The sequence below is a fragment of the Pinus tabuliformis genome, chromosome 6 (genome assembly GCF_031772625.1).
Source record: "Pinus tabuliformis cultivar Carrire ecotype Pingquan chromosome 6, CPIR1, whole genome shotgun sequence".
NCBI lineage: Eukaryota > Viridiplantae > Streptophyta > Pinopsida > Pinales > Pinaceae > Pinus > Pinus tabuliformis.
The window spans coordinates 613150518-613161889 of NC_142292.1; the positions used below are offsets into that span (position 1 = coordinate 613150518).

Consider the following 11372-nt stretch of genomic DNA (forward strand, 5'->3'; position numbering starts at 1 on the left):
CTAGTGTCACTGAGCCATTGGTTGTTGCTAGGTGTTACGAGGTCATCTTTGGATTCGCTCCCTTGCCCTATTTATTGTGGAGATGGGAGTTGTGGAGGCAAGGTCAAAGGGGCTCCCCTACTGCTTTGGCCTTAGCTTCGTGCCTCTTATCTCTTCTTTTTTGGTTGATCTCGTAGATGTTGTGTTTTTGTCGCAGTTTCTTTAAGGTATCCTGGGCTATCTGGGTGGATTGTGCCCAAGTTTTATTTAATGTGGTGGATCCCTTTACTGTGGTGATTTTTCCATAGTTTCTCTGAGATTTTTTAGGCTATCTAAGTGTCCTATGCCCAAGTTTTGTTTAAATCTTACTGTCACTTTTTTGTTGGATTCTAGGCTTTTGTTTCGCTATGAGGAAGATATTTTGGTAAGCATCAGCTTTGTATCTGTAATTCCCCAGGCATCCGTAAAAATGTAATTTTATCTATGAATAAAATTATGATTTTTTTCTTTTGAATATATATATATATATATATATATATATATATATATATATATATATATATATATACAGAACAATAATATAAATTTATGATCATAATATATATTATATGGTGATATTATTATGTCATTATTGTTATATAATCATAAGCATAGATTTAACATGAGCCGAGAGGGATCAAATTACCACTTTAAAAATTTTAATCATAAAATCTTATATATATATATATATATATATATATATATATATATATATATAGATAGATATATATTTGACTTAAAATATTTTATATAAAGTGTGTATTTATACATTTTATCATCCCACATTAAAAAAAATAAAAAAATGTTATTAATACATTTTTAGTATATGTCAATATTCGTATCAAAATATTTTATTTTAATATATATATATATATATATATATATATATATATATATATATATATAAAGTTGATATTGACATAAATTAGTTAACATAGATATTCAAATATTTTATTTAAATCTCATGTCAAAATATTTTTGAAAAGTATAAGGTTTAAACATCCTACTCACACAATTTTTTTTATTTCTAATTACTTTATATGAAATTATATTATGTCATATGGAAAACTAACTAAACATGTATAGTATATTCATTTTTGTTTTTTTATTTTTATTTTTCTGAGTAAGACTAATTCTATTAACAAAGTAGAGAAATATAATTACATAGAGACCGAAGTCAATACTCTGCTCTGATGAGAGGCAGAACTGTCAGGAAAAAACAGGTGAGAAGACAGAATTCAGAACCCGCGCAGGGGACCGGGATGATACTCTCCTGGTGCTTCATAGTTAACAAAAACATCAAAAAACACAAGAAATCCACAACACAATTTACATAGCAAACTTGCCCAGTGATAGACGTAGCATAACCAAAAAAACGACGCCGGGGAGAGCACGCTAGTCATCTTGTGGTTCTTCCATGATACGGCACCATCCAAATTCTGGCACATCCTTAGCTTGAGCAACGTTCTGATCAGAGGGGCCAGGGTCAACCGGCATCATCTCCACATCCTGAGTGCTGCAACCCGAAACATTCAAATCCTGCCAAGGCGCATTTCCAATTCCCAGCTGGATGGAAGGAGAAGGAACAGAGACTGCTCCCGATCCTCCCGGATGAGAATCTAAGTCCTCCATCTGAGTAGTCTCATGGAAGACCACCGTAATGTGAGCCATTATCCGAGGCCGATGCAGGGAACTATTAAAAGAGAAAATTGCAGAGCCAGATGAGGAAGGGGGCCTAGGGTGGTGTCTAGAGGCACGAAGCCGCCCTCTACCACTGGGCGTGCTGGGGTAGCGAATGGTAAACAATTCACTGGAGAGGGAATGCGAATCAGAAGATGAGCTTGTTGGCACACGTCAGGGCTGGCCTCTTCAGCACCCCATTCTTTGGCGAAGTCGAGGCATCTGTGAGGGTGCGACAGTGAGATGCCAGACAGGCCGAGCAGCTATTAGGCAAGTGGAGCAACAGAGACACCGAGACCAGGAGGGGAGCCTACGGATGCCCTTCGCCGGCAAAACCAAATTGAACACTAAGTGATTCTCTCCAGAGAAAGTTCGGGCGACCTTAGGATTGACAGGGCCAATCTCCCGCCACCCTGTATCAGAAACGAGGCCTGAGACCAGATGATTAATCGTCGGGACAGAGGCTATGAAAACACAACTCAAAACCCACCACCCGAAGCCAGAGACAAGACCTGAGACCGGATGATGAAATGTCGAGACTAAGACCACCAGACAATAGCTCGAAACCCAGCGGAGGAAAGAGAGGAGCAGCAGGAGCCGCTCCAGGAGGGCCGAGCCAAGCTCCAGAGAGACTTTCCCCAGCAAGTGCCGAGAGACCTCAGAGAAAACAGAGCTAACCTCAGACAGCCTGAAAACCGAAATGAGACCTGAGGCGAGGGGATGAGCCAAGTGAAACAGCCCAAATGACTTCATCGCGAACCCAGAACAGAGCCTGGCCTTAACCTTTCCTGGCATGCCTCGAGAAGCCCCTTCCATTACTGCAACATTGAAGAACGCCATCATCTCTTGCAGGTCAGAGCGTGCAAAGGGAAGAGTCGTCGCGGTAGACAAGAAGTATGAACGAAAGCCACTGGAATGTGAGTTGTTTAAACTTACACTGCGCACATGCCAAGCACTCTCCAGCTTACATGTATTTAACTCTGTGTACTGGTTGGGCAGGTGTCGAACTGCCTCGCCCCACTCCTGTCTCTTCACCATAAATGCCGCCTCAATCACCTGCATCCGGGGCATTTTTGTTTTTTTATTATAGCCACATATTTTTTCTATTTAGAGAATATTTTATTTTTATTTTAAGATGAATATGACTCTGCATTGAACACAAATGGAATCCACTTGGCTCAATCATATAGTGATATTAAGCATGGATCGAACATGAGCCAAATCCTCACATGCATATTTCTTCATGTGTAATTTTTTATTGGTTAAGTTGTATTTTGAATTCTATATAGAGTAGGTAACTTAAACTTGTAAGTCCAAAAAATCTTTGTTGGATTTCGGGAAAAAAGTATACTTAAAAAGGACCAAATTGTAAAACACAAACATAAGATTAGCATCAAAACATTTTATCAACACACATTAAAATGGTTTTTTTGTTATTAATATATATTTTTAAGTGTACATCAATATTAATTCTTATTAAAATATTTTATTGATAATCTATATATATTTTTATTATATACAACATTAAAATATATTTTTTTTAACATTTCTTTATTTCTAATTATTTTAGATAAAATTACATTACATTTTATAGACAACTATGCATAACATATTCATTTTTTTATAGTTACATTATTTTTTATTTAGATAATTTTTTATTTTTATTTTAAAAGGAATATGTATTAATTCATGGACATACTTACACATTACTTTTATATAGACGATAATTATTATTATTATTATTATTATTTTAAAAATAAAAATAATATTAATATCAAAGGAAAAAAAAATTGGGTTAATTTGTGTTTTAAGATTATGTTACAGTGCGATGATAATAAAAACAATATTGTTACTTGTTATGGGTTTATGTTATAATTATGAGTATTGCTATATAGTATTAATTTATAAATTATATAATATTAATTTATAAATCATATGCATTACAAGGAAAACGAAGGAAAACGTTTTAGAGAATAGAATTTTAGTATTACGATATTGGGAAATGTTACCTCTAACATTTGGAGCGTAGGTTTTAGTGAAGGTTTTGATAGAGTTTCTCTGTAACTAAATAAATTTGGGGGACGTTTTCTTTTTCTTTATACTTGTATTAATAACATGCACTAGTGTATGTTGAATTAAAATCCTCCAATGCATACATAAAACTAAAAGAATTAATACTATGGTTTTAATTCTCTAATGCATACACGAAACTGCGGATGGCTTATTAAATCAGTTATAGGTTTTTTTTTTTATATATATATTACCATGTTACTTGGATAACCTTAGTAATTCTAGAGCTAATACGTGTATCAAGTCCCGATTTTTTTTTGGGGGAAGGGATGCATTTTTTAAGATAAAAGGTCCGCGGGGCTTGCCCACTTCTCCGGTGAATCATGATAATTCTACTTGATTAATCCTGCCAATTCTCCGGTGAATCATGATAATTCTACCTGATTAATCCTGTCAATAATTACGCCGTAAGGCGTTTCCTCTGAGAAAGACATCCTTAAAATGTGACGTGTGCAATCCTGAGCCATTGATTCTGTGTGTTAGATGATTGGGTTGTTTTCTGCCGTTCGTTTAATCTGTTTTTTTCATAGAAAAATGGTTTTTTTCCCATGGTAATGGGCCATGAAAGGCCAGGCCTGGCCTGCTGGCGATGAGACTCTTCTGCTGGCCATGAGACTCTTGGCGATGAGACTCTTCTGCTAACCATGAGACTCTTCGCAGAGACTGCCTACTGGCGATGAGACTCTTCGCAGAGACTGCCTGCTGGCGATGAGACTTTCTGGTGGCCATGAGACACTGAGGCACTGAAGCAGAGGTGCAGTGATTCGGCCATCAACAATTGCATCAAATACCTTCTGGGTGCCCTCTTGGGGCGTGTGGTCTGTCCTCGGAATCATCATTATCGCGTTGAGTTCCTCCCGGATAAATGCATACAGAGGAAAGAATTTAGAGCCATGGATTAACGTTCTGCAACAGGAGCCTTCCAGCATGTGACTGTTGGTGCGCTCCTCGGATGAAAGCACGATTGCTGTTATCTCCTCTTCAAGGCGCTGCTTGAGGTGGGATTCGAACTCTGTTATCTGCTCTACAATTTTAATATCGTGGAATGTAACAATGGTGTCAAGAATTGTTTGTTTGAGGGCAGAGACAAGTGGGAGGGAAGGGTTGCAGGGGGATTCTAAATGTGTACACTGGAATACCCCTGGCAACGCTAATAAGCTGTTCTTTAATGGATTCCGGGAGATGGCATTCGTCTGAAACGCTTGAGATGATTCCTAACACAATATTTAGAAGAATTTGTTCCAGTTGTCGCAGATCTATTGCCTGGCAGAGAGCGTATAAGTGCGATGCCAGCATAAGTTTTAAGATATCCAGAGCTTCTTCAGTCTTCCTGGCAGATATGAGGACCAGAGAATTGATGTCCTGGTTGTGCTGCTCGGCGCTGTGAACGTGGGTAGTGACTGGGTTAGCCAGGAATTGAAGCTCCGAACTGTAAGCAGCCATGGCTATGTCGATTCCCTTGAAGCCATAGTCCAAGCTCAAGTCGGGACCCAGGGAAAGGTTGCCCGGGAGCCCATTGCTGTAGAATTCGATCATGAGCTCTGTGAACTGTGCAAAGATGAGTTTCCCCAGTCCAGCCAGAGCTACACGAACATAATCCATGTAGAATCCCACTGCGCTGCCCTGGAAATTGGCGCTATGGAGGGCCTTGCCGTTGACAGGGTCGATGATGGGATTGTCGTTGGCAGAGTTGATCTCTGTCTCAATTGTGGCCGTGGCTTCTCTTATGGTCTGCACCAGAGGGGCCAGCCACTGGGGACTCGAACGCAGAGCATAGCGGTCCTGTCTGGGCTTTTTCAGAGAATTGATGCTGTAATACTCTCTTGAAAGCTCCTGGAAGGGGCTGTCTCTGAGAAGCCATTCAAGAAGTGCCGCAGACTCTCTCTGGCCTGGGTGCGGCTTCATCTCGTGGATCAGCGAATGCGCGAATTCTTCCCGCCCGAAGATGACTTCGCAGAACATTCCACAGAGCATTTCCACGAGCAAGAGCAGAACATTGGCATCATACATGACGGTGGCAGCGAGGGCAGTGGCAAACGAAGTGCCATTGACAAGAGCCAAGCCCTCTTTGGCCTGGAGCTTGAAGGGCTGCAGACCTGCTTTCACCAGAGCCTCTGGTGCAGGCACTTCTTGTTCTTCACCATGAGCCCCAATTCGAGCCCTGACTTGGGGATTCCCAATTAGCAGACCTGCTATGTAGGCCAAGGGAATTAGGTCACCTGAAGCGCTTACAGAGCCTCGCAAGGGGCATTTGGGCGTGATATGAGAATTGATAAGTTGCTGTAGCGCTTCCATGATCGCCCATCGAATCCCAGAGCAGCCATAGATGAAGCTACTCATTCTCAGAAACATGGCGCATCGAGTGGTGATGGGGGAGAGCTCCCCCGGTGACGAAGAAGGGCCGGTGAATACTCCAGCTAGCAGACATCGAATTAGGGCTTCTTGCAACTCGCTCAGTTGGTTGGTCCTCTTGCTTGAACAGGCGCCGAATCCAGTGGTCACGCCATAGATATCAGCTCCTCCTTTCGCTTTCTCTTGCACCCACAACGAACACCTCTCAGCCCGTTCTCTGCAATTCCCGGCATGATTATCTAGTGTCACTTTCACTTGGGGCCTCCGGCCCAGGGCTGTGACATGGGCAACGCTGATGCGGGAGCCATCGACATTGATGCAGTTGGTTTCGTTGAACGTCTTGATAAGAAGGATGATGTCCTCCACGTGACAAGAACGAGAACGGGCAGTTATACAACTGTTACTATTTAATTGGAAGTACTCCATTGCAGACTAGCTCAAAGATTACAGACTGACGCAAAATTCAGAATCCTGAAAGCATACCATGGAATTCTCACAGACAGCACCATGGCTTTATAACCATCATGGTGTTGTTAATTGCACCAAGATACACAAAATTCAAATTGTATCCCATGGATTAGGGAACCCAGCCATGGTTGGAAAATCGAATTAATTTTATTATTCAAAATATTATTATTATTTTTAATATTAGTATTACGTTTTCATTTTCGACTTATATCAACTATATTTACATTTATTAATATAATCATTTTAATAAATCAATATAAATTTATTTAAATTTAGAGTTACTCAGTTTTTTAAATCTACATTTTTTATTATGCAAATTTTTATTGAATGTGAAACTTGAAGAAATGTTTCTATCTCTAGGTATTTGATTTCTCTTAACAAATAGTAAATTAAAAATTAAAATGAATTTATGTTGGTTGATAATAATATTTACGCCGTAAGGCGTTCCCTCTGAGAAAGACATCCCTAAAATGTGACGTGTGCAATCCTGAGCCATTGATTCTGTGTGTTAGATGATTGGGGTGTTTTCTGCCGTTCGTTTAATCTATTTTTTTCATAGAAAAATGGTTTTTTTCCCATGGTAATGGGCCATGAAAGGCCAGGCCTGGCCTGCTGGCGATGAGACTCTTCTGCTGGCCATGAGACTCTTCGCAGAGACTGCCTGCTGGCGATGAGACTCTTCGCAGAGACTGCCTGCTGGCGATGAGACTTTCTGCTGGCCATGAGACTATTCGCAGAGACTCTTCATGTCTTTCTTCCCTGCATGCGTAGCCTTGTGCTGTTATATCTTTGCAGAGACTCGTTTGCTTCACACATGGGATTTCTGCCCAGGAATACTTCAAGGCTGCCCACCTTGCATTTTCAAGTACTTTCCCAGGGAAATCACTGTAAGTCAATTACTCTTTGTACCTATATTGTTAATGCTGTGGCTGCGTTATGTTTTGTATTTGAAGGGTTTGTGGAAAATCTGATGCATTGTTTTTTCTTATTCCCACCTGCCTCACGAATCGCACGCTCCTTCGGCCTATCCATGTCCATAGCAACCCTGTGCGCATGGAAAGAAATGACCTGACTTGAGTTTGACAGAAACTTGGCCTGTTGTTCGAATCTTTCAAATCACGTTGTCGATTTTTCACGCTGTAAAGCTCGTGGGCTATTTGTGTATTTTCCTGCGCTGTGCTTGTCAATAGAAAACATCTCTGTGTTTTTTGCTAGCCGTGACACTTTGATCTGCTTTCAACAATACCCACAGAGAGTGCATACACCATCGCTTATGCTAAAGACAAATGGATTGAAATGAAATACAAAACAAGGAAGCTTGATCACCCTTCTCATAGCTTCATGGCAGATGAGAAGCTGATTGTTAATCAGACTCTGATAGAATCTTAGACAAGTAATGTCTAGCTTTACCACTATGACCGTTGTGAGTATTTAACCCCTATTTTAGGACTTTTATTAATAAGGTCAATATAATTCTTGGCTACAGTTTATATGCAGTTTTGCTTAGACAATTAGACAATTATTATTGACTAATTTTAGGCTTTTCTAAGCCATATGAGGTCAGAAGAGATCGCCTATTTCACTTCAAATGCCTAACTACGCATAGTAAATTTGCACAAAATCTGGGACCTGTACAAAGTTAAAACATACCTGGGGCTGATATTGGCACCTGGGAAACCGTGTCTGAAACCCTATGACAGACTATAAAACACTAACCCTTTACAAATCTGGTTCCTCTACAATGGCTAGGCTAGGGTTGCATTACAATTGAGAAACCCATACTTTTTGAGCTTTTGATTTTGATTTTGTGCTGCAAAGATCAGGGCTCAAAAATAACTCTGTGAATATTAGGCACCGGCGTTCTGAGCATGCCTTGTGAGGTTTGCAATGGCCACCCACTGTGGTTCATAATTACGAGGTTTTGTTGGACTTGGCTCAAGTCTGGCTGGACCTGAACCTTTGGACCAGCTCAACCGGTATGGACCAAATTCTTTCCTAAAAGTAACGCAAGAAAGGAAAAAACCTGAAAAAGGTCAAGAAAGAACTTTAGAGCCTTCTAGGGTCGTCACTTCATGGCATGAACTTTGAAGCAGGTTTAACCTTACAGATGTTTAAATTTTCATTTTAAGTGTGGGCTCTAAGCTATGGATAACGTAATTTTGTTGTTGATACTTATCCATGTCTCCTTTTTGAATTACCATTTTGTTTTTTTTTTTTTTTCAGAAAGAAAAAGCTTCATGATTTATATTAAGAGCATATAAAAGTCCAGATACAAGCGAAGGCATAAGGCCTTTGATGCATAATATGCAGAGACCTGTTACTGTCATGGAATCAGCACCGCAAGAATCTCTGAGATAGAACAAAATATTGAGTGCATGGCACTACAGAATCTTCAGAAGGAAGGAACCATCAAGATCAAGATAATAAGAGTCTGAATTTAAACAAAAATGCCCCGAAGGATAAAGACATAAAATGCCAAGACGGAAATTAATCCACAGAAGGCATATATCCCGAGATTTTTATCAAAATGAAGTCAAGAGGCAGACAGGAATTCTGGAAAATATGATCGTTCCTCCACTTCCAAAGGAACCAGCAGGTGATGATAAAAAGAGAACGCCAAGAGGGACGTTGCGCACTCCACCAGAGGAAGGCATCCTGAACAGAAGAAAAAGCTCTATGAGAAAATCCATAGTTTAAAGACAGCACGTACCAGATTGAGGAGGAAGCGCCACATTGGAAGAACATATGTAGATTGGATTCAGCATTGATGCGGCACATCTGACATTGGCTCGGCCCCTGCCAGCCTTTCCTTTGCAAGACCTCCCAAGAGAGATTTCTGTTTGAGAAAAGGAGCCAGGAGAAAAGAATCATCTTAAGCGGGCAGGAGGCTTTCCAAAAAATGGGAGGAAAGAAGGGCGAGGGAGGCGGCCGATCAATAGAGAGGGCTGCATATAAGTCTTTAACAGAAGTTAGAAGGGCAGGCTTCTCTAGGGACCAGATGAGTTCATCAGCAGAGCCCGATTGCAATCTTCCTTTGCTAGAGAAACTGTTGACAGCCGAAACCCATAAGGGACGAAGAGAAGGGGGGATGGATAGTTCATCTGCGCTCTTCCAAACTGGGGCTTGAGAAATCCAAGACTGAATTAGCTTATTCCATGTAAAGAGACCTTTTGAAAGGAAGAAGAGGACCAAATCTGGAGAGATCAACGATTCCAAATTATGCAGCGTTGGGTCGAGGCCGATGAAGACACAAGAACCGGAAGAGAGAGTCCATTTTAGATTCCCTAAGAAGAAGGTTTGAAGCTTTCTGAAACTTTTCCAAATGATGGAGCCGGACCTGATTCCCAACGACTTCCTTCTGAACCAGAAGACCATATTCCGCCCCTTGAGATATTTTTGATTTATGATGCTGCTCCACTGGCTTTTACCATAGATACCTCTAATGAGCGATTTGCAGAGAAGAGCTTTCCCAAAAGAGGTCATATTCAGAAGGCCCCAGCCGCCCTTCTTCTTCGGCTTTGATATTAAATCCATCTTTGCTAAGTGAATCTTGGACTGGATAGAACGACCGCCCCATAAGAAGTTTGCTGCCAGAGAAGTCATCTTTTTTGAAATAGATGAAGGAAGAAGGAAAAGGTGCGCCCAATATACCGCCATTTGAGAGAGAACAGCTTGAACCAAAAGTAGCCTGCCAACTAAGGAAAGGAAGCGCATCTCCCATCTAGAGATTTTGTTGTAAAAACGATCAATCAACCACTGCCAATCCCTGATGCGATATCCATTCGCTTTTAGATGGAAGCCCAGATATGAGAGCCCGTCTCCCATCAGTGCGATTTTTGTGCCAAACAGCTCAGCAACCCATTGAGCTAGGATTTATGTGTACGTATTTTCCAGGTTTTTTTATTAGGCAAAATGTTTGTTTTTTTAAAGTAGAAATATCATTTGTTTTTCATTTTTTTAAAGTAGAATTCAACTATATTGACTCTCCAAATTAGAATTTGGATTTTCTCCAAGAATAGGAGCTTGGTTGTCCATGTGAATCAACCTCGACTTTGCACCCCTTTTTCTTTTACAATTCCGTCTACGTGCAACCTTCATACTACTGTCCAGATTTCTTCTGAAGGCATCAGTTTGAAGGGCAAGGCTAATTGGTGGAAATATGATACTGTGTGCTTAGACCGGCTTAGAATTTACATTCTTTATATGATGTTGTCCTCATAGTATTCAATTACGGGTCCAAGAGAGCCACAGTGAAGGGTACCTATGAACATATTTACTACTTCCATCAAATCATATATCAAACCATATTGGTTCTTGGTCCCTCATGTAAAACTCATATATGGTGTTTTTAGCACCTCTTGTCACAATCACGTTTGAGATTCAATCCCTCTTATCATCACTAAAAACTGAGTTAGCGATGAATTTTTTTCTTCAAAATGGAATTCAATCATCATAAGCATAGTTGGGTAAGCCTTGGTAAATCGAAGTCATCAACTTCAGCTATGAATATCTCGCCCTATGATCCAAATTGGCTAGGAACCTAAATAGGCGCTGCTTAAGCCCCTGCATAGTCTAAACTTTATAGGCGCTGCTTAAGCCCCTGCATAGTCTAAACTTTATAGTAAAGATCAGGCCGTTTGAATGTGGACTGAACCAGGGATGATTTACCTAGCCAAATGTGTTGCAGTTAAGGAATGCCCCCTATTATCCCATTTGAATTAACTAGTAGAGAGAAAACTCATCAACTTCAGCTGTGAATATTTCACCGTAGGATCCAAATTGGC

At 40.4% G+C, this 11372-nt stretch overlaps 1 pseudogene; it reads right to left on the minus strand.

Annotated features, from left to right (window-relative positions):
• Positions 1-1688: 1688 nt before the first annotated feature.
• Positions 1689-6546, minus strand: LOC149260079 (phenylalanine aminomutase (L-beta-phenylalanine forming) pseudogene; annotated as a pseudogene).
• Between the last annotated feature and the right edge of the window lie 4826 nt (positions 6547-11372).